This window comes from Olea europaea, unplaced genomic scaffold (assembly GCF_002742605.1).
Source record: "Olea europaea var. sylvestris unplaced genomic scaffold, O_europaea_v1 scaffold893, whole genome shotgun sequence".
NCBI classification, from domain to species: domain Eukaryota; kingdom Viridiplantae; phylum Streptophyta; class Magnoliopsida; order Lamiales; family Oleaceae; genus Olea; species Olea europaea.
Window position 1 is genome coordinate 325,942 of NW_019267399.1, and position 17,057 is coordinate 342,998.

The window sequence follows — 17,057 nt, forward strand, 5'->3', positions numbered from 1 at the left end:
AAGTTCAATCGGTAAGAACCTTGCTACATGTACACTATGATGTACACTTTAGATTACACTTTGCCATGTGACATTACCCTGTTAGACAGTCTAAATTTCAAACAGTTTTTCCATCCAATTGACACTTGATAACAATACAAGTGCCAAACAACATGTCAAAAATTAGTTTACAAATAGCAAAGTTTAATCGGTATGAGCCATGCTACAGGTATACTATAGTGTACACTTTAGTTTACACTTTGCCACGTGACGTTTCCATGTTGGACAGTTTAAATTTCAAACAGTTTTTCCATCCAATTGACACTTCACAACAATGCAAGTGTCGAACAAAGTGTCAAAAATCAGCGTATGAAGAGCAAAATTCAATCGGCAAGAACCTTGCTATATGTACACTATAGTGTACACACTTTAGTGTACGCTTTGCCACTTAACATTACCCTGCTGGACAATTTAAATTTCAAAAAAAATTTCCATCAAATTGACACTTGACAGCAATGCAAGTGTCAAACAACGTGTCAAAAATTAGTGCAAATACAGCAAATTTCAATCGGTAAGGAACTTGCCACATGTACACTATGGTGTACACTATAGTTTACACTTTCCCATGTGACATTACCCTGCTGGACAGTTTAAACTTCAAAAAGTTTTCCCATCCAATTGACACTTGACTACAATGCAAGTGTCGAACAGCGTGTCAAAAATCAGTGTACAAATAATAAAGTTCAATCGGTAAGGACCTTGCTACAAGTACACTTTAGTTTACTCTTTCCCACGTGACATTGCCCTGCTGGATAGTTTAAATTTCAAACAGCTTTCCCTTCCAATTTACACTTGACCACAATGACAGTGTTAAACAACGTGTCAGAAATAAGTTTACAAATCGCAAAGTTCAATCGGTACGAACCATGCTACAGGTGCACTTTCCTGTTGGACAGTTTAAATTTCAAACAGTTTTTCCATCCAATTGAAACTCGACAACAATGTATTTGTCAAACAACATGTCAAAAATCAGCGTATGAATAGTAAAATTCAATCGGTAAGAACCTTGCTATATGTACACTATGGTGTACACATTTTAGTTTACACTTTGCCACTTGACATTACCCTGCTGGACAATTTAAATTTCAAATAGTTTTTCCATCAAATTGATACTTGACAACAATGCAAGTGTCAAAGAACGTGTCAAAAATCAGTGCACGAATAGCAAAGTTCAATAGATAAGGACCTCGCTACATGTACACTATGGTGTACACTTCAGTTTACACTTTACCACATGACATTACCCTATTGGACAGTTTAAATTTCAAATAGTTTTCCCATCCAATTAACACTTGGCAACAGTGCAAGTGTCAAACAACGTGTCAAAAATCAGTTTACAAATAGCAAAGTTCAATCAGTGAGGACCTTGCTATATGTACACTATGCTGTATACTTTAGTTTACTCTTTTCCACGTGACTTTACTATTGGACAGTTTAAATTTCAAAAAGTTTTTCCATCCAATTGACACTTCACAACAATGCTAGTGTCAAACAACGTGTCAAAATCAGTGTACAAATAGCAAATTTTAATCGGTCTAAACTTGCTATATGTACTCTATGGTGTACACACTTTAGTTTACACATTGCCACATGACATTACCTTGCTAGACAGTTTAAATTTTAAACAATTTTTCTATCAAATTGACCCCTGACAGCAATGCAAGTTTCAAACAACATGTAAAACATCAGTGTACAAATAGTAAAGTTCAATCGGTAAGGACCTTGCTACATGTGCACTATTGTAACGCCCCAAATATTATTGACTTAAATTTGAGGAGTTACCGATATCATTCCATAATCATACATCAAGCGGAAATAAAATTTAAAATTTAATACCTTAATTTATTGAAACTCAAATACTGAATCAAATAAACATAGCGTCATGAATGGAATTGAAGAGAAACATAAAATGCCCTAACAAATTTATTATGGATTCCTAAAAATTTCTTTTATTTGGCAACCTGCGCACCACTCAGCCACCATCCACGTTGACCAATCTGACCTGAAAGGTTAAAATGGAAGGAGTGAGTAATTTATACTCAGTAGGATTAGTGCGTCCAAAATAATATGATAACTTTTTAAACATGAATCTATAACATTCCATACCATCATTTCATCAAAAGCAATCAGTGATCAATCGAAAGCTCTAGTACATTTGAGAAGACCCAAAGGCGATCTCACATTTCATTTCATAGGGACCCGCAGGTCAATTAGCATTTCATGAAATAAATCACATAAAAAAAATTATAATATTGCAAGGATGAATCACTTGCACATGGTATCCTACCTCGTTAATCTACGAATTTTCAAAACAAGATGCAAGAATCACGCTCCAAATGTATATTTTCTGTCAACGCAATTGTTGCCGTGTGTGTGCATGCAATAGATGTGATTAAAGAGGCAAAGAGAATTATAATTTTGGTAGAATATGAATATAATAGGGGGTTTCTGCTGAACTTAAAGAATGAAACCAAAAACTAAGGAAATGGGGTTCATGACAAAAATATGTGTATGGCATTAGTATTTATAGGCAAATATAAAGTAGTTGATAAGGGTTAGAACTGTGTTAGTCATTATCCTCTATAAGATTGAAATTTATCCAAATTATATGAAGGATAATTAAAAATCAAGAATAATCATTATGTGATCAGATTTTATATAATTACGATGTGTATAATTTTAGTTGTAACTTGTAGATAATAAATGGAATCTACCTGTTATATTGTTTAAAATTCAAAAGGGTCTTATAATTCAAAATAAGGATAATGACTAAAAATAGAGATAAATTACATTATATATAATTTTATACACAACATGTGTAAACATAGGGGAAAACCAAGTTATATACAACACGTGTACACGTAGGAGAACACTAATCTTGTTATAATCATTATCAAATGGAAAACAGAATTGGATCCAATCATTTTCAAATAAAATATTTTATAAGATTTGCCAATTATCTTGAAAGATACAGTCTCTCTAGTTAATCACATGTCCACGGAAATCGATTCTGTTACACTGGATTTCAAATGGAAAAACAGAATTTGGGTATGACTAAATCCTTAAAGATAATCATGATTATAAAATATTGTATTATTTTGCTAATTATCTTTAAAGGGACATTATTTGAAAATATATATTAAATAAGTTTCTTTGAATTCATTTATTCTAACTTAAGTTATCATTATCCATACATGCAGACATTAAGATAAGTTGGACTCCTAATTGCATTGGATATAAGGCTTAATTTATTTTAGTACAAACAATTTAATAAATAACTAATAAGACTTGTATCTAATTTCCATGAAAGTAGTGTTTATTCTCTTTTGTCAAACCGAGAGCAAAATGTGGACAGCTTTAATGACATTTGATTACAGTAACATAAATTCTTGTTTCATTATGGTTAACTCCAAATCCTAATTTAGCTAACTAATAAGGAACCATGATTGTAGTATTGAAGTCACGTCCAATTTTGCCAAGTGAATTAATCCCTTAATCTTTGATCTCTTTAACTTAATTTATTCTAAACATAAAACTGGATTTGGCCAAGTAAAACAACATTAGGATTTAAATACTAGAATTAGATTAATTATAACTAAGGTTTTAAAACTCTACCATGGCTTCAATTAACGTAATCTATTGTACCAAAGAAGACTAATCCTAATCAAAAGCACACATGGCTACACATCTTATTTAAAATAATATTACTTACCATTTTCATTAACACCAAAGCTTAAAACTTTAGAACTATAAAATCTTGGCCATAACTTATTCAAATTAATTTTTTTCTCGAGCCTAAAATGCATAATTAATTACAAGCTATCAAACGAGTACAATATTGATATACTTACTCTCACTCTACCAAAATTTAATTTTTTGACTCAAAATATAACAATTTAAAATATATTACATCTTAGTCCCTCAACTTTTGAAATATAACATACAAAACAAATATGTTTTTATTCTAAAATTTTAGGGATGTTACAACTATGGTGTACAATTTAGTTCACACTTTGCCACGTGACATTACCCTGTTGGATAATTTAAATTTCAAACAATTTTTCCATCCAATTGACACTTGATAACAATGCAAGTGTCAAACAACGTGCAAAAATCAGTTTACAAATAACGAAGTTCAATCGGTATGAACCATTCTATAGGTACACGATGGTCTATACTTTATTTTACGCTTTGCCACGTGACATTACCCTGTCGAACAGTTTAAATTTCAAATGATCTTTCCATCCACTTGATAGTTGACAATAATGCAAGTGTCAAACAATATGTCGAAATTCAGTGTATAAATAGCAAAGTTCAATTGTCAAGAACCTTGCTATATGTACACGATTGTGTACACACTTTAGTTTACACTTTGCCACTTGACATTACCCTGCTGGACAATTTAAATTTCAAACAGTTTTTCCATCAAATTGACACCTGACAATAATGTAAGTGTCAAACAACATGTCAAAAATCAGTGCACAAATAGCAAAGTTCAATTAATAAGGACCTTGCTACATGTACACTATTGTGTACACTTTAGTTTACACTTTGCCACAAGACATTACCCTGCTGGACAGTATAAATTTCAAACAGTTTTCCATCTAATTGATACTGAACAACAATACAAGTGTCAAACAACCTGTGAAAAATCTGTGTACAAATAGCAAAGTTCAATCGGTAAGAACCTTGCTACATGTACACTATGGTGTACACTTTAGATTATACTTTGCCACGTGCCATTACCCTGTTGGACAGTTTAAATTTCAAACAGTTTTCCCATCTAATTGATACTCGACAACAAGGCAAGTGTCAAACAATGTGTGAAAAATCTGTGTACAAATAGCAAAGTTCAATAGGTAAGAACCTTGCTACATGTACACTATGGAATGCACTTTAGTTTACACTTTGCCACGTGAAATTACCCTGTTGGACAGTTTAAATTTCAAATAGTTTTCCCATCCAATTGACACTTGACAACAATGCAAGTGCCAAACAACATGTCAAAAATCAGTTTACAAATAGCAAAGTTCAATCGATATGAACCATGCTATAGGTACACTATGGTGTACACTTTAGTTTACACTTTGCCACATGACATTTCCATGTTGGACAGTTTAAATTTCAAACAATTTTTCCATCCAATTGACACTTCACAACCATGCAAGTGTTAAACAACGTGTCAAAAATTAGTGTTCAAATAGCAAAGTTAAATCAGTAAGGACCTTGCTACATGGACACTATGGTGTATACTTTATTTTACACTTTACGACGTGACATTGCCCTGTTGGACAGTTTAAATTTCAAAAAGTTTTCCCGTCCGATTAACCCTTGATAACAATGCGAGTGTCAAACAATGTGTCCAAAATCAGTGTACAAACAGCAAAGTTCAATCGGTAAGGAACTTGCCACATGTACACTATAGTTTACACTTTGCTACGTGACATTACCCTGTTGGACAATTTAAATTTCAAAATGTCTACCCATCTAATTGACACTTGACAACAATGCAAGTGTCAAACAACATTTAAAAATCAATGTACAAATAGCAAATTTCAATCGGTAAAGACCTTGCCACATGTACACTATGGTGTACACTTTAGTTTACACTTTGCCATGTGACGTAACCCTATTGCACAATTTAAATTTTAAATAGTTTTCCCACCCAATTGACACTTGACAACAATGTAAGTATTGAACAACGTGTCAAAAATCAGTGTACAAATAGCAAAGCTCAATTGGTAAGGACTTTGCTGCATGTACATTATGGTGTACACTTTCGTTTACACTTTGCCACGTGACATTACCCTGTTGGATAGTTTAAATTTGAAATAGTTTTACAATCCAATTGACACGTGACAACGATGTAGGTATCAATAAACGTGTCAAAAATTAGTGTACAAATAGCAAAGATTAATCGACAAGAACCTCGCAAAATGTACACTACAGTGTGCACTTTAATTTACAGTTTGCCACGTGACATTACCCTGTTGGACAGTTTAAATTTCAAACAGTTTTTGCCTCCAACTGACACTTGACAACAACGCAAGTGTCAAACAACGTGTCAAAAACCAATGTACAAATAGCAAAGTTCAATAGGTAAGGACCTTGCTGCATGTAAACTATGGTGTACACTTTAGTTTACTCTTTTCCACGTGACTTTACCCTATTGGACAGTTTAAATTTCAAAAAGTTTTTCCATCCAATTGAAACTTGACAACAATGGTAGTGTCAAACAATGTGTCAAAAATCGATGTACAAATAGCAAAGTTCAATCGGTCTGAACCTTGCTCTATGTACACTATGGTATACACACTTTAGTTTACACTTTGCCACGTGACATTACCCTGCTGGACAGGTAAATTTCAAACAATCTTTTTTATCAAATTTACACTAGACAACAATGCAAGTGTCAAATAGCGTGTCAAAAATCAGTGTACAAATAACAAAGTTCAATCGGTAAGGACCTTGGTGCACGTACACAACGATGTACACTTTATCTTACACTTTGCCTCGTGACATTACCCTGTTGGACAATTTAAATTTCAAACAGTTTTCGCATCCAATTGAAACTTCACAACAATGCAAGTGTCAAACAATGTATCAAAAATTAGTTTGCAAATAGCAAAGTTCAATCGGTATGAACCATGCTACAGGTACACTATGGTGTACAGTTTAGTTTACACTTTGGCACGTGACATTACCCTATTGGATAGTTTAAATTTCAAACAGTTTTCTCACCCAATTGACAGTTGATAACAATGCAAGTGTTAACAACGTGTCAAAAATCAATGTATAAATTGGGACGTTTAATTCGCAAGAACCTTACTATATGTACACGATGGTGTACATACTTTAGTTTCCACTTTGCCAGATGACATAACCCTGCCAGACAATTAAATTTCAAATAATTTTTCCATCAAACTGACACTTGACAACAATACAAGTGTCAAACAACATGTGAAAAATTAGTGCACAAATTGCAAAGTTCAATCGGTAAGCACCTTGCTACATGTACACTGTGGGGTACATTTCAGTTTACACTTTCCCACGTGACATTATCTTGCTGGACAGTTTAAATTTCAAACAGTTTTCCCATCCAATTGACACTTTGGCAACAATGCAAGTGTCAAACTTCGTGTCAAAAATCAGTGTACAAATAGAAAAGTTAAATCGGTAAGGGCCTTGCTACATGTACACTATGGTGTACACTTTAGTTTACTCTTTTCCACGTGACTATACCCTATAGGACAGTTTAAATTTCAAAAAGTTTTCCTAACCAATTGACACTTGACAACAATGTTAGTGTCAAACAATGTGTCAAAAATCAATGTACAAATAGCAAAGTTCAATCGGTCTGAACCTTGTTATATATACACTATGGTATACACACTTTAGTTTACACTTTGCCACGTGACATTACCCTACTGGATAGTTTAAATTTCAAACAATTTTTCTATCCAATTGACACTTGACAACAATGCAAGAGCCAAATAACATGTCAAAAATCAGTGTACAAATAGCAAAGTTCAATCGGTAAGGACCTTGCTACACATATACTACGGTGTGCACTATAGTTTACACTTTGTCACGTGACATTACCCTGTTGGACAGTTCAAATTTCAAAAATTCTTCCCACCCAATTGACTCTTAACAACAATGCAAGTGTCAAACAATGTATCAAAAATCAGTTTACAAATAGCAAAGTTCAATCAGTATGAACCCTGCTGCAGGTACACTATGGTGTACAATTTAGTTTACACTTTGCTACCTGACATTACCCTGTTGGATAGTTTAAATTTCAAACAATTTTCTCATCCAATTAACAGTTGACAACAATGCAAGTGTTAAACAACGTGTCAAAAACCAGTGTATAAATTGCGACGTTCAATTCGCAAGAACCTTACTATATGTACACAATGGTGTACATACTTTAGTTCACACTTTGCCAGATGATATTACCTAGCTAGACAATTAAATTTCAAAATATTTTTCCATCAAATTGACACTTGACAACAATGTAAGTGTCAAACAACGTGTCAGAAATCAGGGCACAAATAGTAAAGTTCAATCGGTAAGCATCTAGCTACATGTACACTATGGTGTACCCTTCAGTTTATACTTTATCACATGACATTACCTTGCTGGACAGCTTAAATTTCAAACAGTTTTCCCATCCAATTTACACTTGGTAACAATGCAAGTGTCAAACTAAGTGTCAAAAATTAGTGTACAAATCGAAAAGTTCAATCGATAAGGGCCTTGCTATATGTACACTATGGTGTAAACTTTAGTTTACTCTTTTCCACGTGACTGGTATTGGACAGTTTAAATTTCAAAAAAGTTTTCCCATCCAATTAACACTTGACAACAATGCTACTGTCAAACAATGTGTCAAAAATTAATGTACAAATAGCAAAGTTCAATCGTCTGAACCTTGCTATATGTACACTATGGTCTACACACTTCTGTTTGCACTTTGCAACGTGACATGACACTGCTGGACAGTTTAAATTTCAAGCAATTTTTCTATCAGATTGACACTTCACAACAATGCAAGTGTCAAACAACGTGTCAAAAATCAGTGCACAAATAGCAAATTTCAATCGGTAAGGACCTTACAACATGTACTCTATGGTATACCCTTCAGTTTACACATTACCACGTGACATTGCCCTGCTGGACAGTTTAAATTTCAAACAGTTTTCCCATCCAATTGACACTTGGCAACAACGCAAGTGTCAAACTTCGTGTCAAAAATCAATATAAAAATAGAAAAGTTCAATCGGTAAGGACCTTGCTATATGTACACTATGGTGCAAACTTTAGTTTACTCTTTTCCACGTGACTTTACCCTATTGAATAGTTTAAATTTCAACGAGTTTTTCCCATCCGATTGATGCTTGACAACAATGCTAGTGTCAAACAACGTGTCAAAAATTAATGTACAAATAACAAAGTTCAATCAGTTTGAACCTTGCTATAGGTACACTATGGCATACACACTTTAGTTTACACTTTGCCACGTGACATTACCCTTGCTGGACAGTTTAAATTTCAAACAATTTTTCTATCAAATTGACACATGACAACAATGCAAGTGTCAAATAATGAATCAAAAATCAGTTTGCAAATAGCAAAGTTCAATCGGTATGAACCTGACCATGCTACAGGTACACTATGGTGTACAGTTTAGTTTACACTTTGCCACGTGACATTATCCTGTTGGACAGTTTAAATTTCAAACAATTTTCCCATCCAATCGATAGTTGACAACAATGCAAGTGTTAAACAATGTGTCAAAAACCAGTGTATAAATTGCAATGTTCAATTCACAAGAACCTTACTATATGTACACGATGGTGCACATACTTTAGTTTACACTTTGCCAGATGACATTACCCTGCCAGACAATAAAATTTCAAACAATTTTTCCATCAAATTGACACTTAACAACAATGCAAGTGTCAAACAACGCGTCAAAAATGAGTGCACAAATAATAAAGTTCAATCGGTAAGGACCTTGCTACACGTACACTATGGTGTACACTTTAGTTTACACTTTGCCTTGTGACATTACCCTATTGGACAGTTTAAATTTCAAACAGTTTTCAATCCAATTGACACTTAAAAACAATGCAAGTGTCAAACAATGTGTCAAAAATCAGTTTACAAGTCGCAAAGTGTCAAACATTGTACCTAAAATCAGTGTACAAATAGCAAAGTTCAATCGGTAAGGAACTTGCCACACGTACACTATGGTGTAAACTATAGTTTACACTTTGCCACATGACAACACCCTGTTCGACAGTTTAAATTTCAAAAATTCTTCCCAACCAATTGACACTGGACAACAATGCAAGTGTTAAACAATGTATCATAAATCAGTTTACAAATAGCAAAGTTCAATCGATATGAACCCTGCTGCAGGTACACTATGGTGTACAGTTTAGTTTACACTTTGCCACGTGATATTACCCTGTTGGACAGTTTAAATTTCAAACAATTTTCCCATCCAATTGATAGTTGACAACAATGCAAGTGTTAAACAACGTGTTAAAAACCAGTGTATAAGTTGCGATGCTCAATTCGCAAGAACCTTACTATATGTACTCGATAGTGTACATACTTTAGTTTACACTTTGCCAGATGACATTACCCGGCTAGACAATTAAATTTCAAAAAAAATTTCCATCAAATTGACACTTGACAACAATGCAAGTGTCAAACAACGCGTCTGAAATCAGTGCACAAATAGCAAAATTCAATCGGTAAGCACCTTTCTTCATGTACACTATGGTGTACCCTTCAGTTTAAACTTTGCCACGTGACATTAACCTGCTAGACAACTTAAATTTCAAACAGTTTTCCTATCCAATTGACACTTGGCAACAATGCAAGTGTTAAACTTCATGTTAAAAATTAGTGTACAAATAGAAAAGTTCAATTGGTAAGGACCCTGCTATATGTACACTATGGTGTAAACTTTAGTTTACTCTTTTCCACGTGACTTTTCCCTATTGGACAGTTTAAATTTCAAAAAGTTTTCCCATCCAATTGACACTTGACAACAATGCTAGTGTCAAACAATGTGTCAAAAATTAATGTACAAATAGCAAAGTTCAATCGGTCTGAACCTTGCTATATGTAAACTATGGTCTACACACTTTAGTTTACACTTTGCAACGTGACATTACCCTGGTGGACAGTTTAAATTTCAAGCAATTTTTCTATCAAATTGACACTTGACAACAATGTAAGTGTCAAACAACGTGTCAAAAATCAGTGCACAAATAGTAAAGCTCAATCGGTAAGGACCTTGCTACATGTACTCTATGGTGTACCCTTCAGTTTACACATTGCAACGTGACATTGCCTTACTGGACAGTTTAAATTTCAAACAATTTTTCGATCCAATTGACACTTGGCAACAATGCAAGTGTCAAACTTCGTGTCAAAAATTCGTGTACAAATAGAAAAGTTCAACCCGTAAGGACCTTGCTATATGTACACTATGGTGTAAACTTTAGTTTACTCTTTTCCACGTGACTTTACCCTATTGGACAGTTTAAATTTCAACAAGTTTTTACCATCCAATTGATGCTTGACAACAATGCTAGTGTCAAACAACGTGTGAAAAATTAATGTACAAATAGCAAAGTTCAATCGTTTTGAACCTTGCTATATGTACACTATGGCATACACACTTTAGTTTACACTTTGTCACGTGACATTACCTTTGCTGGACAGTCTAAATTTCAAACAATTTTTCTATCAAACTGACACTTGACAACAATGCAAATGTCAAATAATGAATCAAAAATCGGTTTGCAAATAGCGAAGTTCAATCGGTATGAACCATGCTATAGGTACACTATGGTGTACAGTTTAGTTTAGACTTTGCCACGTGACATTACCCTGTTGGACAGTTTAAATTTTAAACAATTTTCCTATCCTATTGATAGTTGACAACAATGCAAGTGTTAAACAACGTGTCAAAAACCAGTGTATAAATTGCAACGTTCAATTCACAAGAACCTTACTTTATGTACACGATGGTGCACATACTTTAATTTACACTTTGCCAGATGACATTACCCTGCCAGACAATAAAATTTCAAACAATTTTTCCATCAAATTGACACTTGACAACAACGCAAGTGTCAAACAACGCGTCAAAAATCAGTGCACAAATAGTAAAGTTCAATCGGTAAGGACCTTGCTACACGTACACTATGGTGTACACTTTAGTTTACACTTTGCCTTGTGACATTACCCTATTGGACAGTTTAAATTTCAAATAGTTTTCACATCCAATTGACACTTAAAAACAATGCAAGTGTCAAACAATATGTCAAAAATCAGTTTACAAGTCGCAAAGTTCAATCTGTATGAACAATGCTACAGGTACATTATGGTGTACACTTTAGTTTACTCTTCGCCATGTGACATTACCCTGTTGGACAGTATAAATTTGAAACATTTTTCCCATCCAATTGATAGTTGACAACAATGCAAGTGTTAAACAACGTGTTAAAAATCAGTGTATAAATTGCAAAGTACAATTGGCAAGAACCTTACTATAAGTGCACGGTGGTGTACATACTTTACTTTACACTCTGCCAGATGACGTTGCCCTACTAGACAAAAAAATTTCAAACAATTTTTCCATCAAATTAACACTCGACTACAATGCAAGGGTCAAACAACGTGTCAAAAATCAGTACACAAATGGTAAAGTTCAATTGGTAAGGACCATGCCACATGTACACTATGGTGTACACTTCAGTTTACACTTAGCCACGTGACATTACCTTGATAACAGTTTAAATTTCAAATAGTTTTCCCATCAAATTGACACTTGGCAACAATGCAAGTGTCAAATTACGAGTCAAAAATCAGTATACAAATGGCAAAGTTGAATCTGTAAGGATCTTGCTACATGGACACTATGGTGTACACTTTAGTTTACACTTTGCACGTGACATTACTCTGTTGGACAGTTTAAATTTCAAACAGTTTTCCCATCAGATTGACCATTAAAAACAACGCGAGTGTCAAACAATGTACCCAAAATCAGTGTACAAATAGAAAAGTTCAATCGGTAAAGAACTTGCCACACGTACACTATGGTGTAAACTATAGTTTACACTTTGCCACATGACATTACCCTATTGGACAGTTTAAATTTCAAAAATTCTTCCCACCCAATTGACACTTGACAACAATGCAAGTGTCAAATAATGTATCAAAAATTAGTTTACAAATAGTAAAGTTCAATCGATATGAACCCTGCTGCAGGTACACTATGGTGTACAGTTTAGTTTACACTTTGCCACGTGACATTACCCTCTTGGACAGTTTAAATTTCAAACAATGTTCCCATCCAATTGACAGTTGACAACAATGCAAGTGTTAAACAACGTGTCAAAAACCAGTGTATAAGTTGCGACATTCAATTCGCAAGAACCTTACTATATGTACACAATAGTGTACATACTTTAGTTTACACTTTGCCAGATGACATTACTCGGCTAGACAATTAAATTTCAAACAATTTTTCCATCAAAATGACATTTGACAACAATGCAAGTGTCAAACAACGTGTCAGAAATCAGTGCACAAATAGCAAAATTCAATCGGTAAGCACCTTGCTTCATGTACACTATGGTGTACCCTTCAGTTTTCACTTTGTCACGTGACATTACCCTACTGGACAACTTAAATTTCAAACAGTTTTCCCATCCAATTGACACTTGGCAACAATGCAAGTGTTGAACTTCATGTTAAAAATTAGTGTACAAATAGAAAAGTTCCATCGGTAAGGACCTTGCTATATGTACACTATGGTGTAAACTTTAGTTTACTCTTTTCCACGTGACTTTTCCCTATTGGACAGTTTAAATTTCAAAAATTTTTCCCATCAAATTGACACTTGACAACAATGCTAGTGTCAAACAATGTGTCAAAAATTAATGTACAAATAGCAAAGTTCAATCGGCCTAAACCTTGATATATGTAAACTATGGTCTACACACTTTAGTTTACACTTTGCCACGTGACATTACCGTTGCTGGACAGTTTAAATTTCAAACAATTTTTCTATCAAATTGACACTTGACAACAATGCAAGTGTCAAACAATGCATCAAAAATCAGTTTGCAAATAGCAAAGTTCAATCGGTATGAACCATGCTACAGGTACACTATGGTGTACAGTTTAGTTTACATTTTGCCACGTGACATTACCCTGTTGGACAGTTTAAATTTCAGACAATTTTCCCATCCAATTGATAGTTGACAACAATGCAAGTGTTAAACAACGTGTCAAAAATCAGTGTATAAATTGCAATGTTCAATTCACAAGAACCTTACTATACGTACACGACGGTGTACATACTTTAGTATACACTTTGCCAGATGACATTACCGTGCCAGACAATAAAATTTCAAACAATTTTTCCATCAAATTGACACTTGATAACAATGCAAATGTCAAACAACGCATCAAAAATCAGTGCACAAATAGTAAAGTTCAATCGGTAAGGACCTTGCTACACGTACACTACGGTCTGCACTTTAGTTTACACTTTGTTTTGTGACATTACCCTGTTGGACAGTTTAAATTTCAAATAGTTTTCACATCTAATTGACACTTAAAAAGAATGCAAGTATTAAACAATGTGTCAAAAATCAGTTTACAAGTCGCAAAGTTCAATCGGTATGAACAATGCTACAGGTACACCGTGGTGTACACTTTAGTTTACTCTTCGCCACATGACATTACCCTGTTGGACAGTTTAAATTTGAAATTGTTTTCCCATCCAATTAACACTTGGCAATAATGCAAGTGTCAAAGAAGGTGTCAAAAATTAGTGTACAAATAACAAAGTTCAATCGATAAGGACCTTGCCACATATACACTACGGTGTACACTTTAGTTTACTCTTTTCCACGTGACTTTACCCTATTGGACAGTTTAAATTTCAAAAAGTTCTCCCATCCAATTGACACTTGACAACAATGCTAGTGTTAAACAATGTGTCAAAAGTCAATATACAAATAGTAAAGTTCAGTCGATCTGAACCTTGCTATATGTACACTATGGTGTACACACTTCAGTTTACACTTTGCCACCTGATATTACCCTGCTGGACAGTCTAATTTTCAAACAATTTTTTTTATCAAATTGACACTTGACAATAATGCAAGTTTCAAACAATGTGTCAAAAATTTGTTTACAAATAGCAAAGTTCAATCGGTAAGGACATTGCTACACATACACTACGGTGTACACTTTTGTTTACACTTTGCCTCGTGACATTACCCTGTTGGACAGTTTAAATTTCAAACAGTTTTTCCATCAAATTGACAATTGACAATAATGCAAGTGTCAAACAATGTGTTAAAAATCAATTTACCAATAGCAAAGTTCAATTGATATAAACTATGCTACAAGTACACTATGGTGTACACTTTAGTTTACACTTTGTCATGTGACATTACCCTGTTGGACAATTTAAATTTCAAATGATTTTCCCATCCAGTTGATAGTTGACAACAATGCAAGTGTTAAACAACGTGTCAAAAACAAGTGTATAAATTGCAACGTTCGATTCCCAAGAACCTTACTATATGTACACGATGGTGTACATACTTTAGTTTAAACTTTGCCATATGACATTAACCCGCTAGACAATTAAATTTCAAACAATTTTTCCATCAAATTGACACTTGACAACTATGCAAGTGTCAAACAACGTGTCAAAAATTAGTGCACAAATAGGAAAGTTCAATCGGTAAGGACCTTGCTACATGTACACTATTGTGTACACTTCAGTTTGCACTTTGCCACGTGACATTACCCTGCTGGACAGTTTAAATTTCAAATAATTTTCCCATCCAATTGACACTTGTCCACAATGCAAGTGTCAAACTACGTGTCAAAAATCATTTTACAAATAGTAAAGTTCAATTGTTAAGGACCTTGCTACATGTACACTATGGTGTACACTTTAGTTTACTCTTTTCCACGTGACTTTACACTATTGGATAGTTTAAATTTAAAAAAGTTTTCCCATCCAATTGACACTTGACAACAATGCTTGTGTCAAACAACGTGTCAAAAATCACTGTACAAAAAGTAAAGCTCAATCAGTCTGAACCTTGCTATATGTACACTATGGTGTACACACTTTAGTTTACACTTTGCAACGTGACATTACCCTGTCGGATAGTTTAAATTTCAAGCAGTTTTTCCATCCAATTGACACTTGACAACAATGCAAGTGTCAAACAACGTGTCAAAAATCAGTGCACAAATAGCAAAGTTCAATCGGTAAGGACCTTGCTACATGTACACTATGGTGTACACTTCAGTTTACACTTTACCATGTGATATTACCCTGCTGGACAGTTTAAATTTCAAACAGTTTTCCCATCCAATTGACACTTGACAACAACACAAGTGTCAAACTACGTGTCAAAAATCAGTGTACAAACGGCAAAGTTCAGTCGGTAAGGACCTTGCTACATGTACACTATGTTGTAAACTTTCGTTTACTCTTTTCCACGTGACTTTACCCTATTGGACAGTTTAAATTTCAAAAAGTTTTTCCCATCCAATTGACACTTGACATTACCCTGTCGGACAGTGTAGATTTCATACAGTTTTTCCATCTAATTGATACTCGACAACAATGCAAGTTTCAAAGAACATGTGAAAAATCTGTGTACAAATAGCAAAGTTCAATCGGTAAGAACCTTGCTACGTGTACACTTTGGTGTAAACTTTAGTTTACTCTTTTCCACGTGACTTTACCCTATTGGACAGTTTAAATTTCCAAAAAAATTCCCATCCAATAGACACTTGACATTACCCTGCTGGACAGTGTAAATTTCATACAGTTTTCCCATCTAATTGATACTCGACAACAATGTAAGTTTCAAACAATGTGTGAAAAATCTGTGTACAAAGAGCAAAGTTCAATCGATAAGAACCTTGCTACGTGTACACTATGGTGTACACTTTAATTTACAGTTTGTCACGTGACATTACCCTGTTGGACATTTTAAATTTCAAACAAATTTCCCATCCAATTGACACTTGACAATAATGCAAGTGCCAAACAACATGTCAAAAATCAGTTTACAAATAGCAAAGTTCAATTTGTATGAACCATGCTACAGGTACACTATGGTGTACACTTTAGTTTACACTTTGCCACCTGATGTTTTCATGTTGTATAGTTTGAATTTCAAACAGTTTTTCCATCCAAATGACACTTGACAACAATGCAAGTGTCAAACAATATGTTAAAAATCAGTTTGCCAACAGCAAAGTCCAATCGATATGAACCATGCTACAAGTACACTATGGTGTACACTTTAGTTTACACTTTGCCATGTGATGTTACCCTGTTGGACAGTTTAAATTTCAAACAATTTTCCCAACCAATTGACAGTTGACAACAATGCAAGTATTAAACAATGTGTCAAAAACCAGCGTATAAATTGCAA

General features: G+C 34.2%; 1 long non-coding RNA gene across 1 annotated transcript; it reads right to left on the bottom strand.

Moving 5' to 3' along the window:
- Nucleotides 1–1,855: 1,855 nt before the first annotated feature.
- LOC111392159 lies at nucleotides 1,856–2,340 on the bottom strand. Its single transcript, XR_002702224.1, has 2 exons — nucleotides 2,146–2,340; nucleotides 1,856–2,041 (listed from the first exon to the last, which is right to left on the bottom strand). It is a non-coding gene; the product is annotated as an uncharacterized LOC111392159 (long non-coding RNA).
- Between the last annotated feature and the right edge of the window lie 14,717 nt (nucleotides 2,341–17,057).